The following is a 20715-nucleotide window of genomic DNA, read 5'->3' on the forward strand; positions in this document are numbered from 1 at the left end:
GATACCCAGCTCTATCTATTGATGGACGGCCGGACTGGCGATGTCCCTATAAATCTGGACCGGGCGTTACAAGCCGTGGCTGACTGGCTCAGGCTGAGTGGGCTGAAGTTGAATCCGGCGAAGACTGAGGTCCTTTGCGTGGGCCGGGGTGCACCAGGAGGGGAGATCACCCTACTGGCTTTTGATGGTGCGCCACTGATACCAGTGCGCAGAGTCAAGAGCCTGGGAGTGCTACTGGAATCCTCTTTATCAATGGAGGCCCAGATAGCCGCCACGGCTAGATCCGCCTTCTTCCATCTTAAGAGGGCGAGGCAGTTGGCTCCCTTCTTGGAACGCAGCGACCTAGCAACTGTGATCCACGCAACGGTCACCTTGAGACTAGACTACTGCAATGCCCTCTACATGGGGCTGCCCTTATGCCGAACACGGAAACTTCAGGTAGTGCAGAACGTGGTGGCCAGGCTGCTGCTGGGACTACCTCGGTGGGAACACGTGCAGCCTGGGCTGCGGGACCTGCATTGGCTGCCGGTTGTGTACCATGTTCGCTATAAGGTGCTGGTTATTACCTTTAAAGCCCTATATGGCCGAGGACCTGCCTACCTTAGGGACCGCCTCCCCCCATATGTTCCCCAGAGAGCACTGAGATCTAGCTCCCAAAACCTCTTAAAAATCCCTGGGCCAAGAGAGGCTAGACTGAAGACAACCAGGAAGCAAGCCTTTTCAGCAATGGCCCCTTGATGGTGGAATCAACTTCCAGAGATGGTGCGAGCCCTGCAGGACCTGAACCAGTTCCGCAGGGCTTGCAAAACCTCTCTGTTTCAGCTTGCTTTTGGGACAGAACCTGGCTAAACGGATCTGTAGCCATCCAGCCATCTTGTGTATGATTATGATCTATAGCACTTTATGGCACCGTTTTATCTATTTAATTAACTATGTAACTGAATTGTAATTGAATTGTAATTTAAAATTGTTTGTTTTACATTGTATTTTATTTATATCATGGTGTTCCGTGTCTGTGAGCCGCCCTGAGCCCGCCACCGGCGGGGGAGGGCGGGATATAAAAATAAATTTATCTTATCTTATCTTATCTTACCTAAAGCAGCCTATGTTTTGGGTCCTTTAAGCCTGTGTATACATGGGTTACACTTGGTACCAAATTTTCTGAAGTGGAACGAGGCAAAGGATATTTAAGGAATGCAATATTACTTAGAATGAACAGGAGATCATAAGGAAAAGAGGAGTGATGCAGCAAATTCAAAACTAAGCAGCTGGTCCAGCAGAATATCATGTACACCCACGGACACCAGTGCAGCTGCTGTGAGAGCCCTCTCAGCCCCACCTACCTCACAGGGGGTCTGTTGTGGAGGAGGAAGATAAAGGAGATTGTGAGCCACTCTGAGATTCGGAGTGGAGGGCGGGATATAAATCCAATATCTTCTATGCTTGAACTTAATTGACTTTCCAGAAATGTCTTATTCTGTAGTCCAGTTCATCGCTTGGCTAGTGATAAAAAAGGGAAAACAGGCTTCAGACTATGACTAAAGATGATAAGAAAGCATGATCGTATTCCGTGGGCTGGTTCTGGAGCAGGTAGCCAAGATAATCTACTGCAGCTCCTTTGAAGCTTCTTCCAGGAGGTCACAGAGAGGTCTTGAATGGGAAATAAGAAAGGAGGAGATTCTCTGGATCGAACCTGCTTTCCCATGCAGGACTTGTGCTACAGTGTGCCAAAGTAATCCCCGCTCTCTCCTTTCTTTTCTTTGTCTCCTTTGCTTCCCTTATTGCACTTTTGATGCTTGCTTTTTAAAACAAAACAAAACCCTCAACTCTATTATTTGTAGCACCTTCGTATATTTTACAGGCAGAATCTGACCTCCCGAAATATTACAGCCATCTTATTTTCCTTAAAAAAAAAGAAAAATCCCACATTCTGTCAAAACTTTTATCATTCCAGCCGATATAGCGGTTTGAATAAACAAGTTCTTGGAACTGACATGAATTCATCTGACTACAATAATCAGCCTGCCCCCTCTTCCTGACCTCCTGCATAAATTTGTAACTCTGAACTGGCTGGACGTGGAATAAATAATTTCATCTCACTGTGTATGGAGGAACATAAAAGTGAGAAGTATTCTCCTAGAGGGTAAACGTGTCTAGTCAATTACATGTGGAATTCACCTACATACTGACCTCTTCCTTGGCTTTTATTTCAAAACCGATGTTCCACATTGAAAGAAAAGGAATAAGCCTGCCCTCCTCTTTACTGAGGAAGAAGTTCAATTGAATTCAATGGGACTTACTTCTAAGTAAACATGTTGCCTTGTAGATCTTCAATCCTGTGCATATTTACTCGATGGAAAGCCTAACTTGGGCAGAGTGCATTTCGTGCTTCCTTGAGAGATATTTATGGCGAAGAATCGAGAGACTTAGAAGCATGGTTCTTTATAGCTTTTTGGATTATGGTCTACCATGCCTACCTAGATCAAATCAGGTCTGAACTCTCCCTAGAAGCTAAATTGATTAAACGGATGCTTTCACGCTTCGGTCGTATTATGAGAAGACCAGAGTCAATGGAGAAGACAGTAATGCTAGGAAAAGTTGAAGGCAGCAGGAAAATAACAAGACCCTACATGAGATGGATGGAAAGAAGAAGAAGAAGAAGATGATGATGATATTGAATTTATACCCTGCCTTATACGCTGAATCTCAGAGGTCGTTTTCGCACTCACCTTCCGCCGGCGCGACCCCCCTCTTCACCGCGCAGGATCTGCGCGGATTTCGCACTAAACGCTGCGGAGCAGCCAGAAAAGCCAGAAGCTCCCGGCGCAAAAGCCACTCAAACTGAAACCGCCAAAAAGCAGTTTGGCGTTTGCGCGGCTTTTGCGACGGGAGCTTCCGGCTTTTCTGGCTGCTCCGCAGCGTTTAGTGCGAAATCCGCGCAGATCCTGCGTGGTGAAGAGGGGGGTCGCGCCGGCGGAAGGTGAGTGCGAAAACGACCAGAGTCTAAGAGCAGCTTACAATCTCTGTTACCCCCCCACACACACACTCTGTGAGCAGTGTTCCCTCTAAGCTGAGTTAGTGTGAGCTAGCTCACAGATTTTTAGCCTCTAGTTCACACATTTGTGTTTTCGCTCAGGAAGGAGCACACTAATTTATGCAGTAGTTCGCAACTTTAATGCCAGGAGCTCACAACTTTAATGCCAGCAGCTCACAAAGTAGAAATTTTGCTCACAAGGCTCTGCAGCTTAGAGGGAACATTGTCTTTGAGGTGGGTGGGGCTGGGAGAGCTTTCCCCAGCAGCTGCCCTTTCAAGGACAGCTCTGTGATAGCTATGGCTGACCCAAGGTCATTCCAGCAGGTCAAGTGGAGGAGTGGGGGACCAAACTCCGTTCTCCCAGATAAGTGTCCGCACACTTAACCACTACACCAAACCGGCTCATCCCAAGCCACATCCCAAGATCTTGCTATGCATGATCCGTTGCACCTGAAAATGCTTTATTGTTGATTCTGTTTGGCCTCTTTACAACATTATCACACAGCACTATCTTTCAGCTACACCTCCTTATGTTAGACTTATTGTACTTCTTTTCTTTCTTGTTTATTTACATTAATTATCCTTTATTTTTGTAGTCTATCTGAATATCAGTGATATTTAATTGCACTAAAAGTATTGGCACCTAAGGGTTCTGTATAGGCCCACACTGCACATGGTTGTGTGTTGATTTATTGTTATAGACAGTTATGAACTTGACAACTTCACACGCTGTTCAAGTTCGACATATCTACTTTCCATTTCTCGGTATTGTATGTAACTCGTTGTATTGATAAACAGCTACTTCTGTCTTTAAAAAAATTAAAAGAAACGACAGCCCTTATCTTGTAAGACCTGAGCAAGGCTGTCAACAATAAGATGTTTTGGAGGACACTACTTATCCATGAGTTGGAAGCAACTTGGTGGTACTTAACACAAACACACACCATTGTGAAATACGTTTCCCACCCATGCCTGCAGATGGGCCCATGGTAAAAAGACTTTCTTTCTCAGCCTTCTCTCTTGCTGTCGTTCTGCCCCTCATTCTAAACCAAAGCTTTGCAAAATGAGAGAGACTAATTTGGCACTATGTTGATATTAAAGGTGCCATTGGACTCTCACTATCTTTATTGCTTCAGACCAGCACCTGGATGCTTCTTGCCTTGAAAACCTCATGAGGTCACTATAAGTCAACTGTGACTTGATGGTTAAAAAAAAAATCCTTCAGGGAACCGAGTGATGTCCATCTGGTTTATTTGAACACTTAGTGGTCGATGAGAGCCAGTTTGGCGTAGTGGTTTAGTGTGTGGACTCTTATCTGGGAGAACAGGGTTTGATTCCCCACTCCTCCACTCACAGCTACTGAAATGGCCTTGGATCAGCCATAGCTCTTGCAGAGATGTCCTTGAAAGGGCAGCTTCTGTGAGACATATTTCAGCCCCACCTACCTCACAGGGTGTCTGTTGCGGGGGAGGAAGGTAAAGGAGATTATAAGCTGCTTTAAGACTCTGAGATTCAGAGTGAGGTATAAATCCAATATCATCTTCTTCTCTTCTTCTTCGAACACTTGGTGGCTGATTTTTTCCCCCTCCTTCCCTTCCTGATACCTAGTTGTTGTGATGGTCTGAATACTTTGAGAGTTGGTGCAAATGTGCTGTGGTTTTAAATGCAGTTCTTAAATGTTGTTGCAGTGATTATATTTTTAAAGAAAATTATGAGCCACCTTGAATGCCCACAAGGGCAGAAATGCAGTAGGATTTTTTTTTAAGTTGGATGTGGCTGGAATAAAAGTAGGAAGGGAGTAGCTGTAGATGTGTATATAAAAAAATATATAGTCAGGAGTGGAAGATATTATGCACGAGGTAAAACTGAGCAGAATCATGCACCAGGTTCTGAATTATGCGCAGAGTCCTGAGCTTCTTGGAGGAAGGGTTGAATAAAAATGTCATAGATGATGACTGAACATAGAGTGCACATGTTTTGACTTGTTTGCTATGAATGATTGGATAAGCATATGGAGCAGATGTCCATCAGTGGCTATTAGCCACAGCATATTGCTGGAATTCTCTATCTGGGGCAGTGATGCTCTGTATTCTTGGTGTTTGGGGGAGAGACACAGAGGGAGGGCTTCTAATCCCACTGGTGGACCTCCTGATGGCACTTGTTTTCTTTGGCCACTGTGTGACACAGATAGTTGGACTGGATGGGCCATTGGCCTGATCCAACATGGCTTCTCTTATGTTCTTAATGATAGACTTGACCTGCTAATTGTGGCTTGGACCAGTTTGTTTCCTTGAGTCATTCATTATTGTTTGTTCTATAAACTACACATGGGGTTGGATCCAACCAGGATGGACTATGGGATCTGCATGGACAAAAGGGACATGAGGCCGGGTCTGTTGTAAGGAGACGAATTAAGTGAGATGGAGTGAAAGAGCTGGAGCGATGCTCTTAGCTTGTGTCAACATGTGGAATGATCTGTGTAAGTTCTTGCAACCAATCAGTCATTTGTTACCATCATAGATCAGCCAAATAAAAGCATGTCTTAGTCAAACAGTTATAAGAATATGCAATCTAAGAATATACAATAAGAATGTACAATTTTACATTTAAGAAGTATAAAAATAGCAAATGTGTTTCACTAAATCAGTATTGGATCTAGGTAGACCTGGGTGGCTGCATAGAATCTAGCAACTCTGTCAGAGGCCCCAGGTTGAAGGTCTGCAAGAAGAAAGGAGGTATGCCATTCCTAGGGCCGGCTCTGCCACTGGGCAAATTAGGAGACTACCTAGGGCACTGGCCTCCTGGGGGTGCTGAGCTGGGTACTCCCATATGACTTGGTGACATTATCAGGGTGGGGGTGCCAGGAGTTAGCCTTGCCTAGGGCACCCGATGGTCTACTGCTGGCCCTCAGATCATCCAAGGATTTTTTTGGAGGATGGCAATAATAAATCTGTCTGCTCAAATAATAAATGAGTCTGCTCAAATTCGAGTTAGTTACATCAGTAACGCTGTCCAGCCATCTCATCTTTTGCTGTCCCCTTCTTCTTTTGCCTTCTGTCTTTCCCAGCATCCGGATCTTCCCCAATGAATGCTCCCTTCTCATTTGGTGGCCAAAGTATTTGAGCTTCAGCTTCAGCATCTGACCTTCCAGGGAACAGTCTGGGTTGATTTCCCTTAGGACTGACTGATTTGATCTTTTCACAGTCCAAGGGACTCTCAAGAGTCTTCAGCACCACATCTCAAAAGCATCTATTCTTCTGCACTCGGCCTTTCTTATGGTCCAGCTCTCATAGCCATACATTACTACTGGGAATACCATCGCTTTGACTTTACGGACTTTTGTTGGCAGGGTGATGTCTCTACTTTTATTATACTGCCCAGGTTCGCCATAGCTGTCCTCCCAAGGAGCAAACCTTGAAGGGGCAGTGCAGTAGCATGTGTCTAGTCATTTCAATTTCCCCAGTAATTCAAGGGCATAAATACTTCTGAAGGGGCACACCATGTTATTTCCCTTCTAATAAAGCGGATGGAAGAACACTGAGAAGGGTCAGTTGTGTAGGGGATGAGAATTGTTGCTTGTTTATGGACCTATGCATTAGGTCTGCCTTGACTTCCACTTCTGAATTTTGATTTCACAAGGAGAATTTCTGAATGTAAATTTGGAATGGAATCATGCACAGCTCACTGATTTCTTTCCTCCTGTATCCCCAGTGTCCATGTATGCGTTTAATAAAACAGCCAAAAATGCAGCTTTAAAGTTTTTATACAGCGTTTTGCTAGCATGGAGTTGTGCTCCCTCAAGATTTCTTTTCTTTTTTTTAATGCGAATGCACAGATGTGCTTTGGTAATGTAAAGTGGATAGATATAGAAAACATGAAGGGACTGAAAGCTGTACCAAATTGCACATGCTCTGAACAAAATATGGAAATAAAAATGGACCACTGGGAAAATCCCAATGCGTTACTTCCTCTTTGGAAGCATGACCAAATTGTTCAAAATTCTGAAAGGAATTTAGATGACTATTTTGGAAGCAGGGCTTTTATTTTGCAGCAGGAACTCCTTTGCATATTAGGCCACACACCCCTGATGTAGCCAATCCTCCAAGAGCTTACAGGGCTCTTAGGACAGGGCCTACTGTAAGCTCCAGAAGGATTGCCTACATCAGGGGTGTGTGGCCTAATATGCAAAGGAGTTCCTGCTACACAAAAAGCCCAGTTTGGAAGTATTCTTTGGTCTAGTCCAGAAGTCCTCAATGTACAGCCCCCTTGGAGCCATGGTGCCCACTGGCACCTTTCCTAGAATCTGACAAATTTTTTTGGAAAGTGGTTCAGGCCAGGTGGAGGTTTTGCCTAGCAGAGAGCTTCTGATTGGCCACTAAAGATCTGATTGTCTGCATAGGTTTTTTTTTAAGTTGTTGCAGCAGCAGCTGCCTCCAAAGCACAAGGATCTTCATAGCATGATTGAAAGCAAGCTGTGTGTATAGGCTTCCCAACCCTCCCGCCCTGGCGGGGGACCCCAGGATTTCCACCCTCTTCCCCCGCCCCCCCCAAAAAAAATGGAAGCGGGGGGAGGGAAGGATGGGGAAGCCTCTGGGTACCCTGTGAGGACCTAGCTGTCCAGGATGAATGCCCATGTCCTCAACCCACACTTCCTAGGTCACACTGTGACAGTTCCCCCCTCCCCGTTCTTAGGACATGGCTGAGAAGTGTTTCAATAACACTTCCTTTGAAAAATAATCCATCCCACTCTGTTTTTTTGGAAAACTGGGCTGTGGACAGAACAGGAAGAAGTTAATTACTGTCCAGGGGGGTGTGGGTGTGAGTTCCCAAAAGTTTGAAAAAAATGTTTAATTTTTCATGAAAGAAAAAAGGTCTCTGATCTCCGTTGGAATCCCTCCCTGTTTACACAGAGGGTTTCTATTAGCAGAGTCAACAGCGAGACCCCTGATAGCTCCCAGTCTCTGGGGGAGCTGTTTTTTGAGGTAGAGGCACCAAATTTTTAATATAGTATCTAGTGCCTCTCCTCAAAGTGCCCCCCAAGTTTCAAAACGATTGGAGCAGGGGGTCCAATTCTATGACCCCCCAAAAGAAGGTGCCCCTATCCTTCATTATTTTCTATGGAAGGAAGACATTTAAAAAGGTGTGCTGTCCCTTTAAATGTGATGGCCAGAACTGTTTGGAGTTCAATTATGCTTGTCACACCCTTGTTCCTGGCTCCGCCCCCAATGTCTCCTGGCTCCAACCCCAAAGTCTCCTGGCTCCACTCCCAAAGTCCCCAGATATTTCTTGAATTGGACTTTGCAACCCTACGTGTGTATGCAAGGAAATATTTTTAAACTATATGGTCATTTCAGAAGGCATCCTGTTCTGGAGAGTTTCTACCTGAGATGCTGAAGAGTGACTATTAGAACTATGCACAACCTCATTTCCAGACATTTGTGATTGGCTCCATCTCCTCCAGCATCCATTCTGCGGTTGCCTGCGCCACCCCTGGCAGCCATTTTGCGGCTACTCCCACCACCCTCTGTCAGAATCCCCAGGGCTTTTTAAAAGCAGGAACACAGTTCCAGCTGGTTTGGCATCAGGGGTGTGGCCTAATATGCAAATGAGTTCCTGCTGTGCTTTTTCTAAAAAAAAAAGCCCTGAGAATTCCAAAATTTCCCACAGGCTCAGGAAGGTTGGGGGGCCCCCGTCCTATCTGGAGAGTATCAGAGTTTATGATTCTGTGAATATGTATCACTGAAGACTTGCCGATTTCACACTCGCTTTATGCCACTCTCACGGTCGTCTTCTCAGCGCAGCTTCCTTCTGATTTCACACTATCTGCCCCAAGGCTGCAGCAAGCGTCGGCATTTTTGCGCAGCAGACACAAACTGCTAAAAACCAGTTTTCTGCTTGCTGCACGAAAACGCTGACACTTGCTGCGGCCCCGGGGCAGATAGTGTGAAATCGGAAGGGAGCCCCGCTGAGAAGACGAACGTGAGAGCGGCATAAGGTGAGTGCGAAATCATTCCGGGTTGAACCCGGAGCCGCTCAGAGAGCAATAAGAAGATGGAGCAACGTCTGTCCCCCTACATAGGTTTTACAGTTAGCATTGCCGACTGTTCAGGTTCATCTCTTGCCTTCGTGCTCCCCAATTAAAGTGGAAACGAATCTCATCTGAAATTTCATCCTTTTTTTTTTTTAATAATCCAGCTATATTGCAACACACAGCCTGTCATTGTCACTTGTTTTCATTTAATTAACGACGAAGGGTAAATGACACCAGTAGAGAGCTGTCAACCCAAAGGGACCCAACATGTTTTGCTGCTGATCGCCTCATTAGCTTGTTTGTGAAATGCGTTGCCCATCCATCCCAAGTGAAACAGGGGCGTGTGACGATCGGTGGTGACCAAACATCTGTTGCCTTCCTCCAACTAGGCCACTGAGGGTGAGAGAGGACAAGCTGTGTCCTTATTTAGTCAGGTTAAAATGCAGCCAGAGAGACATCTTGGTAGTGATGGCAGAGGCCCAGCCTTCTGCTGCTCGCGCTCTTTTTATTAAAAAAAAAAAAAAAAACATCTTCAGGGACTAGAGTTGCTGTCTTCAGTCTGATGTTGTTCTTGTAAAGTGAATAATTTCCATCTGCTTTGTAATGAGTATGAATGTGGTGTCTGCTGGTTGTCAGAAAAGGCAACTGTCCACATCTATAAACAAAAGTCCCGCAGGGGCTGAATGTTCCTTCTGCCCCAAAGTAAGGGAGAGGGAAGAATCTGTTATTTCACTGAATTATCTCTCTGGATGAGATCCTTACCGAGCTCTTTCGGTGATATGATGCAGAAAAACACAAAACAGCAAGGCATATTTTTGTATGGATTAAAAAGGTAAAGGTAGTCCCCTGTACAAGCACCAGTCATTTTTGACTCTGGGGTGGCGTTGCTTTCACAACGTTTTCACGGCAGACTTTTTACGGGGTGGTTTGCATTGCCTTCCCCAGTCATCTACGCTTCCTCCCCAGCAAGCTGGGGACTCATTTTACCGACCTCAGAAGGATGGAAGGCGGAGTCAACCTGGAGCCGGCTACCTGAACCAGCTTCCGCTGGGATCGAACTCAGGTTGTGAGCAGAGGGCTCCGACTGCAGTACTGCAGCTTTACCACTCTGCGCCACGGGGCTCTTTTGTATGAATTACCTTGTCTCATATCACATCCCCCCCCCTCATTTGTGTATTCAAGAGGTATTTCTCTTCAGGAATCCTCCCTAATCCTGGGGGGGGGGGGGAAACCCCTGAGATAAGTACTAGTGGAAACCTAGACAAACTGAGCCATTCGTCCCAAAGACAAACTGCAGAAGTAGGTACATTTGTCTGTTGTGTTGATGGAAAGTGTCAAGTCACAGCCAATTCATGGTGACTCCTCGGCTGCTTACAGACGGGCAGTTTGGGGTGAATGGGAGGAGTCCCAAATCCTGCAGGCTAAAAAAATAAACAATCCAAACAAACCAGCACAAGGCACCCCTATCCCACCCGCGGGGCATCTTGGCACAGTCAGAAGGCTGTAGCGCACCATTCCCTTGGTGCAGATGAGTGGGTTCACACCATCAATCCGCCTTGGTTGCATCCTTCTGCATCCAGGCATCAAAGAGGCAACTGGCATGTGGTGCAGAAATTTGCTACCAGAAAGGAGGGCGGGAAGATCATCCCCCAAACCTCCCAAACCAGTTCAGTAAACAGGGAGGTTCATGGTTCGTGTGACCTCAAAAATGAGGACAAACATTTAGCTGTATTGACATACTCAGATAGGGATATTGGCTCTTTATCTCATTACATAGACTAAACCCATCTTCCACTATATCTTAATGTATTTTCTTCTAATGGTAAACGTATGTTACATGTTAAAAGGTAAATTAGTTGGATGGGAAAAACTGCTGAGAAAGTAATGCCTTCTTTTTGACCCAGGCTTATATAATAGAGGGCGTTTTCGCACTGACCTTACTCAGGAGCGACGTCCCTCTTCACCATGCAGCGTCTGTGCGGATTTCTCACTAATTGTTCCGCAGAACCCGGAAGAGCCGCAAAGTCCTGCGGCTTTTGCGTCGCAAATGTAAACTGGCCAAAAACCAGTTTACATTTGCAACGCAAAAGCCGCGGGACTTTGCGGCTCTTCCGGGTTCTGCGGAACAATTAGTGAGAAATCCGCACAGACGCTGCGCGGTGAAGAGGGACGTCGCTCCCGAGTAAGGTCAGTGCGAAAACGCTCAGAGTGACTGACAGACCTTCTACATTTTGACATATTACTGTATTATTGCTTTTGCATGCTCATGCTACCCAGATCAAAGGTTTGCTCAATTTGTTAATTTTACTATTCTGTCATTGGATCTTAAATTTGTACCATTTTGCATTCTGAATCACTGCCTACCAGCTATATATGTAGCCCTGCTCACTGTACCTGATCCCTCATCTGAGGAAGTGTGCTTGGAGCACACAAAAGCTTACGTTCTGAATAAAACTTTGTTGGTCTTAAAGTTGCACTTGACTCCTACTTTGTTCTACTGCTTCAGACCAACACGGCTGCCCGCCTGGATCTCTCTGTTTCTTCTATTTGTGTCCATCCCTATTGGTGACATTTCTGCGCTGAACTCAAAATGAACACAGCGCCCGTTCAGAACAACCATAACATTATTGGTTTAAATCCTTGTCAATATAATTAAATCTATTGTTAAAGCCAGCAATTCAGCAATTACTATTTCAGCAATTATCTATGCTATAACAAATCTGTTAATTCCAGATGGGTGACTGTATTAGTCCGTAGCAGCAAAATAAGATAGGAGACCAGCAATATACTACCAAAATTTATCCTGCCTTTCATGCGTCGGAGCTCACTTCATTGGATACGCTGAAGTCTGCATCCATTCGGCCGATGGAGCAGTTGATCGATTGATTGATCGCTCGATTGATTGATGATAAGTAGTCTCTTCAGATAGCTCATCTGCATCTTACAACTTTGGTGTATTTAAGGGTGGGGATGAGCTAGGCAGCCCGTGACCAATGTTCCCTCCAAGCTGCAGAGCCTTGTGAGCAAAAATTCTACTTTGTGAGCCACTTGCGTTAAAGTTGTGAGCTCCTGCATCCATTATTGTGCTCTGGGGTCATCCTTCCTGAGCTAAGACAAAAATGCATGAGCTGGAGGCTACAAATCTGGGAGCTAGCTCATGCTAGCTCAGCTTAGAGGGAACACTACCCGTGACTATACTGATTTGGGAAACTCCACCCCAACTTGGCCAGTGACTGCTGCCAGTTTTGTTTATCCTCACCGGTGCATGAACTGTGCAGGTAGGTGCTCTGCCTCATCTCCCTCTCCTGCCCAGCATGCTGCGCAGACATCGAAGGGTTTGGCAGAAGCCGTTCAGCACACATATTTGAAGCAAAGGGGAGATGCGCAGTTCTTTGGAAGGCTTTCAAACGTTTATCGGCAGCAGTGACACAAGTTAATTGCGCCGTTTTGTGATAAAGGGCAGAATTAATGTGTTTTACAACAGTAAAATGCAATCACTATTATTTCCAAAAGGAATCATGTTCCCAAGCATTGTAAGCCATCCAGGAGGCTCTGTCTGGGTAATGTCGTGTACTGCCGGGAGAAATTAAATTAGAGTGTAGCTTGTTGTCCCCCATATGTTGTCCCCCATATTCCTTGTTCAGTGTTTGCTTAAACAGTTCCTTAAAGGCCAATGTGACCTAGAATTGACCAGGAAACGAGACAATGTTATTTATCTTTTAAAAGGCATGCTCCATACCTCACATACATTCGAAGCGACGTATATATTGCATTGTGATAAAATGTGTCACAACAAAAATATGCCATTGACGATGGTGGTGATGAGTCTGGGAGGCCCAAGTTGCCAGTACAGTCTTTTATTATCCTCGGCCGGTCAGGCAACTGGTTCTTTATCTCCCTCCACAGAAACTAGCCACAGCAATCCATGCAATGGTCACCTCCAGACTGAGCTTCTGTAGCTCACTCTACACTGGGCTGCCCTTGGGGTTGCCTCAGAAACTCGGAGTGGTTCAAAATGCAGCCACACATGTTCTTTCAGGGAACCCAGGGACTTTTTTTTTTTAAGCAGGAGTTCCTTTGCATATTAAGCCACACCCCTCTTATGTAGCCAATCCTCCAAGAGCTTGCAGGGCTCGTCTTACAGTGTCCACTGTAAGCTCTTGGAGGATTGGCTACATCAGGGGTGTGGGGCCTAATATGCAAAAGAGTTCCTGCTACAAAAAAAAAGCCCTGGGGACACCTTTTAGAGCAACCTGTGCTCCGCCAGCTGCATTGACTTCCAGTGGCGTACCGAGTCCAGTTAAAGGTTTTTGTATTAACCTTTAAAGCGAGGCTAAGAAACTCCCAGAGATTTGAGGGTGGCACCTAGGGAAGAGGGAGCTCGGCAGGGAACGGAGCCTGAGGAGGGTGGATTTGGGGAAGGGAAAGACCTCTAGGGTTGCCAACCTCCAGCTGAGAGCAGGGGATTCCCTGGTTTGGAGGTCCTCCCCCTGCTTCACAGTTATCAGAAAGGAGAGGGGATGTCCGCTGGGCACGCCATTATATATCCTATGGAAACTGGTTCCCATAGGGTATAATGAAGAATTGATCTGTGGGTCTCGGGGTGGGGGGAGGTGGTTTTTTTTTTAGTGGCACCAAATTTTCAGCATAGCATCTGGTGCCTTTCCTAAAAACAAAACAACACCCAGGTATCAAAAAGATTGGACCAGGGAGTCCAATTCTAGGTGCCCCTATCTTCCATCATTTCCACTGGAAGGAAGGCATTTGAAAGGGGGGGGGGTGGTCCCTTTAAATGTGGCAGCCAGAATGCCCTTCAGAGCTTAATCATGTTTGTCACAACCTTGCTCCAGTCCCCACCTCCCAAGTCTCCTGGCTCCATCCCCAAAGTCCCTAGATATTTCTTGAGTTGGACCTGGCAACTGTAGATCTCAGCAGGGAATAATAATAATAATAATAATAATAATAATAATAATAATAATAATAATAATAATAATAATAATAATAATAATAATAATAATAATAATAATAAATTTTATTTATATCCCTCCCTCCCCGCCTAGGCGGCTCAGGGCGGCTAACAACATTCCATACATTAACATAAATAAATAAAACTTTAAATTTAACAATTAAAAAATTTAAACATATAAAAACCAGTTAATTGAGTTAAAATGCATAATTTATGTTACATTAAATGTGTCTGGCAGCAATAAACTGTTCTGGCGCTGGTTCTGCCAGTTTAGATAGTTCCATGGTAATATTATAGGTGGCGGTTCTTTTATTCCTAGCAACTCAGCAGTCGATATCAGTATAGGCTTGTCTGAAAAGGGCGGTCTTGCAGGCCCTGCGGAACTGGTCGAGGTTCCGCAGGGCCCGCACTTCCTCCGGAAGCTGGTTCCACAGTGCAGGAGCCGCAGCTGAAAAGGCCCGTGCTCTGGTGTTTTTCTGGTGTTTAATGCCAGAGTCCACCTTCCAAAGCAGCCATTTTCTCCAGGGGAAATGATCTGTGTAGTCTGGAGATCAGCTGGGATTCCAGGAGATCTCTAGCCCCTACCTGGCAATTGGCAAGCCTGCCCATGAGACAGATTAGGTGGGCAAAGAATGATCGGCCTCGGGCAATCCAGTGAGCTTTTAGATGATCCTCTGAATGTGAAAACATTTTGTCTCCTTCTTTAGTGTCCAGTGTGTAAAAAAAAATGTTTAAATGACTTGTATGATGCATGCAGTTTAGGTGATAGGTCATTTGAACAGGGCTTTCTCTGTAGAAAAAGCCCAGCAGGAACTCATTTGCATATTAGGCCACACTCCCTGATATCACCATTGTTTCACGCAGGGCTTTTTGTAGAAAAGGCTCAGCAGGAACTTATATGCATATTAAGCCACATACCCTGGCACCAAGCCAGCTCAAAAAAAAAAGACCTGCATTTGAATAATATTTATACACAATGGGCATTTCTTAAAAAAAAAAAAAGCATTGATTTTAATGGTAATAAGTCCATACCATTTCATTTGGATCATTAGAAGCTCTCATAGGAAGAAGAACAAAGGCCAGCCGATGTTCACTCTAAGACCAGCCTCGGAAGGTTTAAGGTGGTCTGTTGCATAATTCTGGGTCTAATGAGCCAGTTTGGTGTAGTGGTTAAGTGCACGGACTCTTATCTGGGAGAACCAGTTTGATTCCCCACTCCTCCACTTGCAGCTGCTGGAATGGCCTTGGGTCGGCCATAGCTCTCGCAGAGGTTGTCCTTGAAAGGGGAGCTGCTGTGAGAGCCCTCTCAGCCCCACCCACTTCACAGGGTGTCTGTTGTCGGGGAGGAAGATAAAGAAGATTGTGAGCCACTCTGAGACTCTGATATTTGGAGTGGAGGGTGGGATATAAATCCAATATCATCAACAACATAAATTCTCTTCCTTCAGTTGGATCTGCTAATAACCCAGCTTGGCAATTACTCTGACCCTTCCTCCCTTCTGGAACAGCTTAAGACAAGCTCTGCCATAGTTTGCATAGCCTTCCACAGGGCTTTTTTGGGGTAGAAAAAGCCCAGCAGGAAGTCATTTGCATATTGGGCCACATCCCTGACGCCAAGCCAGCCGGAAGCATTCCTGCTAAATAAAAACCCTCTGGCCCTCCCAGAGTTGAGAGACTTCTGCAATGGTTCACAAATCATTGGATGCCACTGAATCACAGCAATTGTGCCAAGACGGCAAGAGAGCTCTGTACAACCAAGCGCAGTACTGTGTTTCCTTTTATCCATCAGATAGATTGGCACGAAGAAATCAGAAATAGTGTATTTCCTGAAATGAGAAAATAGGTAGGGTTACATCCCATAAGACACTATATCCGCCAGGAATCTACACTAGTTATTAACTTAACGGCCCGATGGATGCAATCTTTTCTTCATATACATGAGGCTGATAGAGTGCTTATCTGGAAAAGTAAAGAATTCTGAAAAGGGAAGTAGCTGAGGAATGACATTTGTGCATAGTTCAGTACATCCTGTTACTGCTTTCAAAATTGAATATATGGAATTGAATATATTTTCATCTCTGTGAACTGACAGGAACTTATGACGGGAGGCTGATTAATAATTTTTAATAAAACAGCAGAGCTGAAACCTAAAGGAATATTCAGAGAACACATTCTCCTCAGTGAATTAAACAGGGGGGTTTTGTTGTTTTTCTAAGGAGGGTGGAAAAGAAGCATTATGTACTTTTAAATCAGTAGCTTGAACTGTGCAGAGATTTAGAACTGGTACAGAGCCTTACTCAATCCTGAACTCAATTACATGCATATAAACCCTATGAAATTCAACAGTACTGGCAAGAACGTGAAAGTACATTTGGTCATGTGTTTGTATGCCGAACAATTTTGTATATTTGCTCGTGTGGCTCAGGCTTGGATCATTCAAGTAGACTCTTCTAAGGTACAATTGCCAGCTGCCGGCGGGGTGTGTGTGTCCCAGAGTTGTCCAGAAATTACAACTGATCTTCAGGCTACAGAGATCTGTTCCCCTGAAAAAAAAAAAAAACAGCTTCATGAGATAAGCCATAAGTCCATCCCCTCCCCAAACCGCACAGTCTCCACAGGGCTTTTTGTGTAGCAGGAACACCTTTGCATATTAGGTCACGCACCCCTGATGTAGCCAATCCTCCTGAAGCTTACAGTAGGCCCTGTACTAAGAGCCATGTAAGCTCTTGGAGGATTGGCTACGTTGGGGTGTGTGTGTGGTCTAATATGCAAAGGAGTTCCTGCTACAAAAAAAGCCCTGGTCTCCAGGATGTAGCCCCAAATCCTCAGGAACGTCCCAACCTGGAGTTGCAATAGAACACCCTACCCTGAGTGATAAAAATGCAATAGTTTCACGGAGAAGATTGTGTTTTAGCATCCCAATCCTTCAACTGGTAAATTTACCTCAAGACTGAACTTAGAAATGTCTCTTCAGTCTTGCACATTCCCATCTCTCCTTTCTTCCACAGTACTCAGGATGGGAAAAATTGTTTTCTTTTCCTTTAATTTACTAAGAAACCATATTCAGCTAATGCTCAGACTCCAAATTCTGTGGGCAGTTGGAAGGAATATGAAGGAAAATGGCCCGCAATTGTAGAGAATCTCTCTTACATAGCCTGGCATTCATTGGAGGAGGGCAGGGGAGTGCTAGACTGACAGAGAAGCTTCTGAGTTCATTTTCTGAGGTAAATTTACCGTTTGTGAACGGTGTGGTGCTAGAACAGAATCTGATCTGTGAAACTTTTCTATCTGTTGAGGACATTATTTATTTATTTATTTTCACATTTATATCCCGCCCTCCCTGCCGAAGCAGGCTCAGGGTAAGCACGTCCCCAATGCATGTGAGTGAGTGAGAATTTTAAAAAGCCAGATAGCCTATTATGTTTAAACTAGCATTTATATTAAACGCTAATAAAAGAGAATGTTTCCAAATATTGAAGAACAGACCTAATGCTTGCGCTGTACAATTTGAATTCCATGGCCAGCTCAAAAGCAGTAGCCGGTTGTCTCTGTCGAGCAGGTCAATAAACAAAAAAACTACCTCCATGCTTTTCTTCTAATGTGACAAGTAAGGGGGGGAGAGTTAATTAAAGCTAAAAAAATTCAAGCAAATAACATCCCTCATGGGGCCTGGCCTCCACAGCTTCCCACCCCTTTCTTGGCCCTGTTACCACCCACCATCTAAAAGAATTCCAGTCTTTTCTCCACTGTTCCTTGCTTAAACAAGACCTGACAGAAATTCTTTAAACCTTTTTAGCTTCCTTACTTTCTCTTTTTAAAAAGCTGAAAATAGGCAATGACTCCTTTTACCTCATTCACATAAGTGAAATATACTTCCGTCCTCTCACTATTGGTCCACAGACTGATAGGATCATTTTTCACATAGTTCCACAGAGGAAGTACCCATTCACTATTAAACAGGCCCGATGAATAGGCTGAACGGATGGTGTATTTCAGCGGGAACACAAGTGGACCTCTTTGGGTTGTAAATACACTTTAAATGGTGAGGCAGTACCTTCCTTGAATTCTTAACTAGCTGTCAGGAACAAACTTCATAAAAGAACAAAACCTACACAGGCTGAAGAGTCGGCGCACAAACTGTTTCACAAAGTCCATGTTCTTGGAGCAATTTCAGGAGCTTTGATAAAACTAAATGATGCCTTCCTGGACATTGGAAAGGGAGATGCTTATGAATCTGAATTGGGGAATACTGCTGTGTTTGCTGTAGCGGTTAAGTGTGTGGACTTTTATCTGGGAGAACTGGGTTTTTCTCCACTCCTCCACTTGCAGCTGCTGGAATGGCCTTGAGTTAACCATAGCTCTTGTAGGAGTTGTCCTTGAAAGGGCAGCTCCTTTGAAAGCTCTCTCAGCCCCACCCACCTCACAGGGTGTCTGTTGTGGGGGAAGAAGATAAAGGAGATTGTAAGCCGCTCTGAGTCTCTGATTCAGAGATAAGGGTGGGGTATAAATCTGCAATTCCTCCTCCTCCTCCTTCTTTAGCAAGTAAATATTCATAGACAGGTATTTTGCTAGTAATCTGACATCTTTATACAGATAGATAAAGCCACCAGCAGTTCTGATGATCCACTCTCTCTGTCTCTGTTTCTCAACATCTGTACTCTGAAGCTCTCTTCAGACATTACATCCAACGCACCTGGAGTCCAGCAACTGTGTGTATCAGGAGTGCACATTGCACATAGTTCTCTCAGTACATGGCAATCAGTATATTGGGTGCGATCACACAAGCAGTTCGGCCCGACATAGCCGCCCCTCTCCTCCAGATCAAATGAGTGTGATCAAACATGCACATCTGGCTCCCATGCCCCAATCATCCCTACCTTGTGCTAAAATGACTCCCATATGGATTAAATAGCCCCTGGCAAATTCTGGTGATTACCTCAGTGAAGTGCTTCCATGGTGTGTTTCTGGGCATCTGATCGCCCGGGTGCACCATGGAAACACATGAGCGGTGTGATTGTTTCACTCTATTTCTGGTGCATCCTCCCCCCCCCAACTCCACTCTGATGTGCACTTTAGCACCCCATAGAATGTGACCAGGAGTGTGTGTGTGTGTGTGTACTTATCTGATTCTGTGCATGCATAGCAAGACTCCAGGAAAAAACCCCAACCAAGCCATGGGTCCATGGTTGCAGTGTGCTAGCAATGTGGACAACCAACCATGGGCTTGTGGCACTTTCATGCCGGCTTAGAAGGTGCTGTCTGATTGACCGAAGCTGCCCCAAATTCAAGCAGTTTATTCACCTGTTGTGACTTCACCTGTTGTCTGAACAGGGGACCATGTATGGCAACATAAAACAGAACACTGAAAAATCCACAGAGTGGGTTCATACATACTAAAGCTGTATGTGAGTACAAAATACATACCTGCCTCTGTTCAAGACAGCACAGTAGTCATGCATATTGGGAAGATCTACATGGGGTTGAATTCTCTTCGTATGCATGGAGGTGATCTCTGAAAAGGGCTCAGAACAGCCAAGAACTGGAACCAAGGCTCCCAAGGGTCCCTGCCTCTTTGCCCTGTGGTTGGCTCCTCAGAGGAACTGGTTGGCCATTGTGTGAGACAGGGTGCTGGATTAGATGGACCACTGGTCTGATCCAGTAGGGTTCTTCTTACATTCTTAACTGTGTGTCTGCTTGACTTACCAGTGCTAGCCAAATTGCCCTCGAGAGAGGTATGGAAGAATTTAATTAGGTGGGCAAAGATGGCAAAATTGTATGGGAGTGATAACCTGTGTATACAGTAGTCAGTTCTCTGTAGGAGCCCCTTTTAGATTTGTAATCTAAAAATAGATTTTATTGCAAAATACTCAAGCACACAAGAAAACACAAATACTCATCATACATACAGACCTAGGAAAAATAGCTAGGGAAATTGATCAGGACGTTGGCATTAGCAGGGATTTCGATGAATGTGTGATACTGTTACCTGTTTGATGATGGAAGAAGAGAGATTCCTCAGTGAAGATGAGATAAGGGAAGGGCTAGCAAGAGACAACTAGCGTCACCCACAATAATGGGCCCAGAACTGATCAGTATTTGGGAGTACTTCTGGCAGCAAGGTAGGGGTACCCTCAGAGTCCCACCTGAACTGCCAAAAAGCTGGCCTTATATAGCCAATTTCATATCCTGAGGCAGAGTCTCATCACGAGCTCTGCCTACCCCATAATGGTTCCCAGGAAATGGAACAAAAGGATTTTATGGGCAATGAAGGTTCACGGAGTGCAAACCATATTTTACACAAAAGAAACTAGAGTGGTTAATTTAGGGTCAAATATGCACTATTGTAACACCTCGGGTAGGAACAATGGGGAGATACTACACGTGATCTTAGCCAAAAGGCCAAGAAGCGATAACAATGGGGAGACAAAAGAGAGGAGATGGGTGATAGGATATAGCTGATGACTGGCGATCTTCCCAACAATGTTTTATGGAGTGGGGGATTCTCCTTGATGGGCAGTAGGAGGACTCTTATGTCTTGAGAGGAGATGTTGCAGTATTTCTTTGTTGACAGTTATGCCTTTGCATCTGCATTTCCAAAGTGTCTGCAGGACTCTGGAATGTGGTGCATTAGGAAGAAACCTTCTCTGCATGGCGGTTTGCAGGAGAGCGTGTAGCCTTCTTGGA

General features: G+C 45.0%; 1 pseudogene; it reads right to left on the reverse strand.

The window, feature by feature from the left end:
- Nucleotides 1-20283: 20283 nt before the first annotated feature.
- Nucleotides 20284-20442, reverse strand: LOC132579778 (U2 spliceosomal RNA; annotated as a pseudogene).
- Between the last annotated feature and the right edge of the window lie 273 nt (nt 20443-20715).

Source organism: Heteronotia binoei, chromosome 11 (assembly GCF_032191835.1).
Source record: "Heteronotia binoei isolate CCM8104 ecotype False Entrance Well chromosome 11, APGP_CSIRO_Hbin_v1, whole genome shotgun sequence".
In the NCBI taxonomy this organism is placed as follows: domain Eukaryota; kingdom Metazoa; phylum Chordata; class Lepidosauria; order Squamata; family Gekkonidae; genus Heteronotia; species Heteronotia binoei.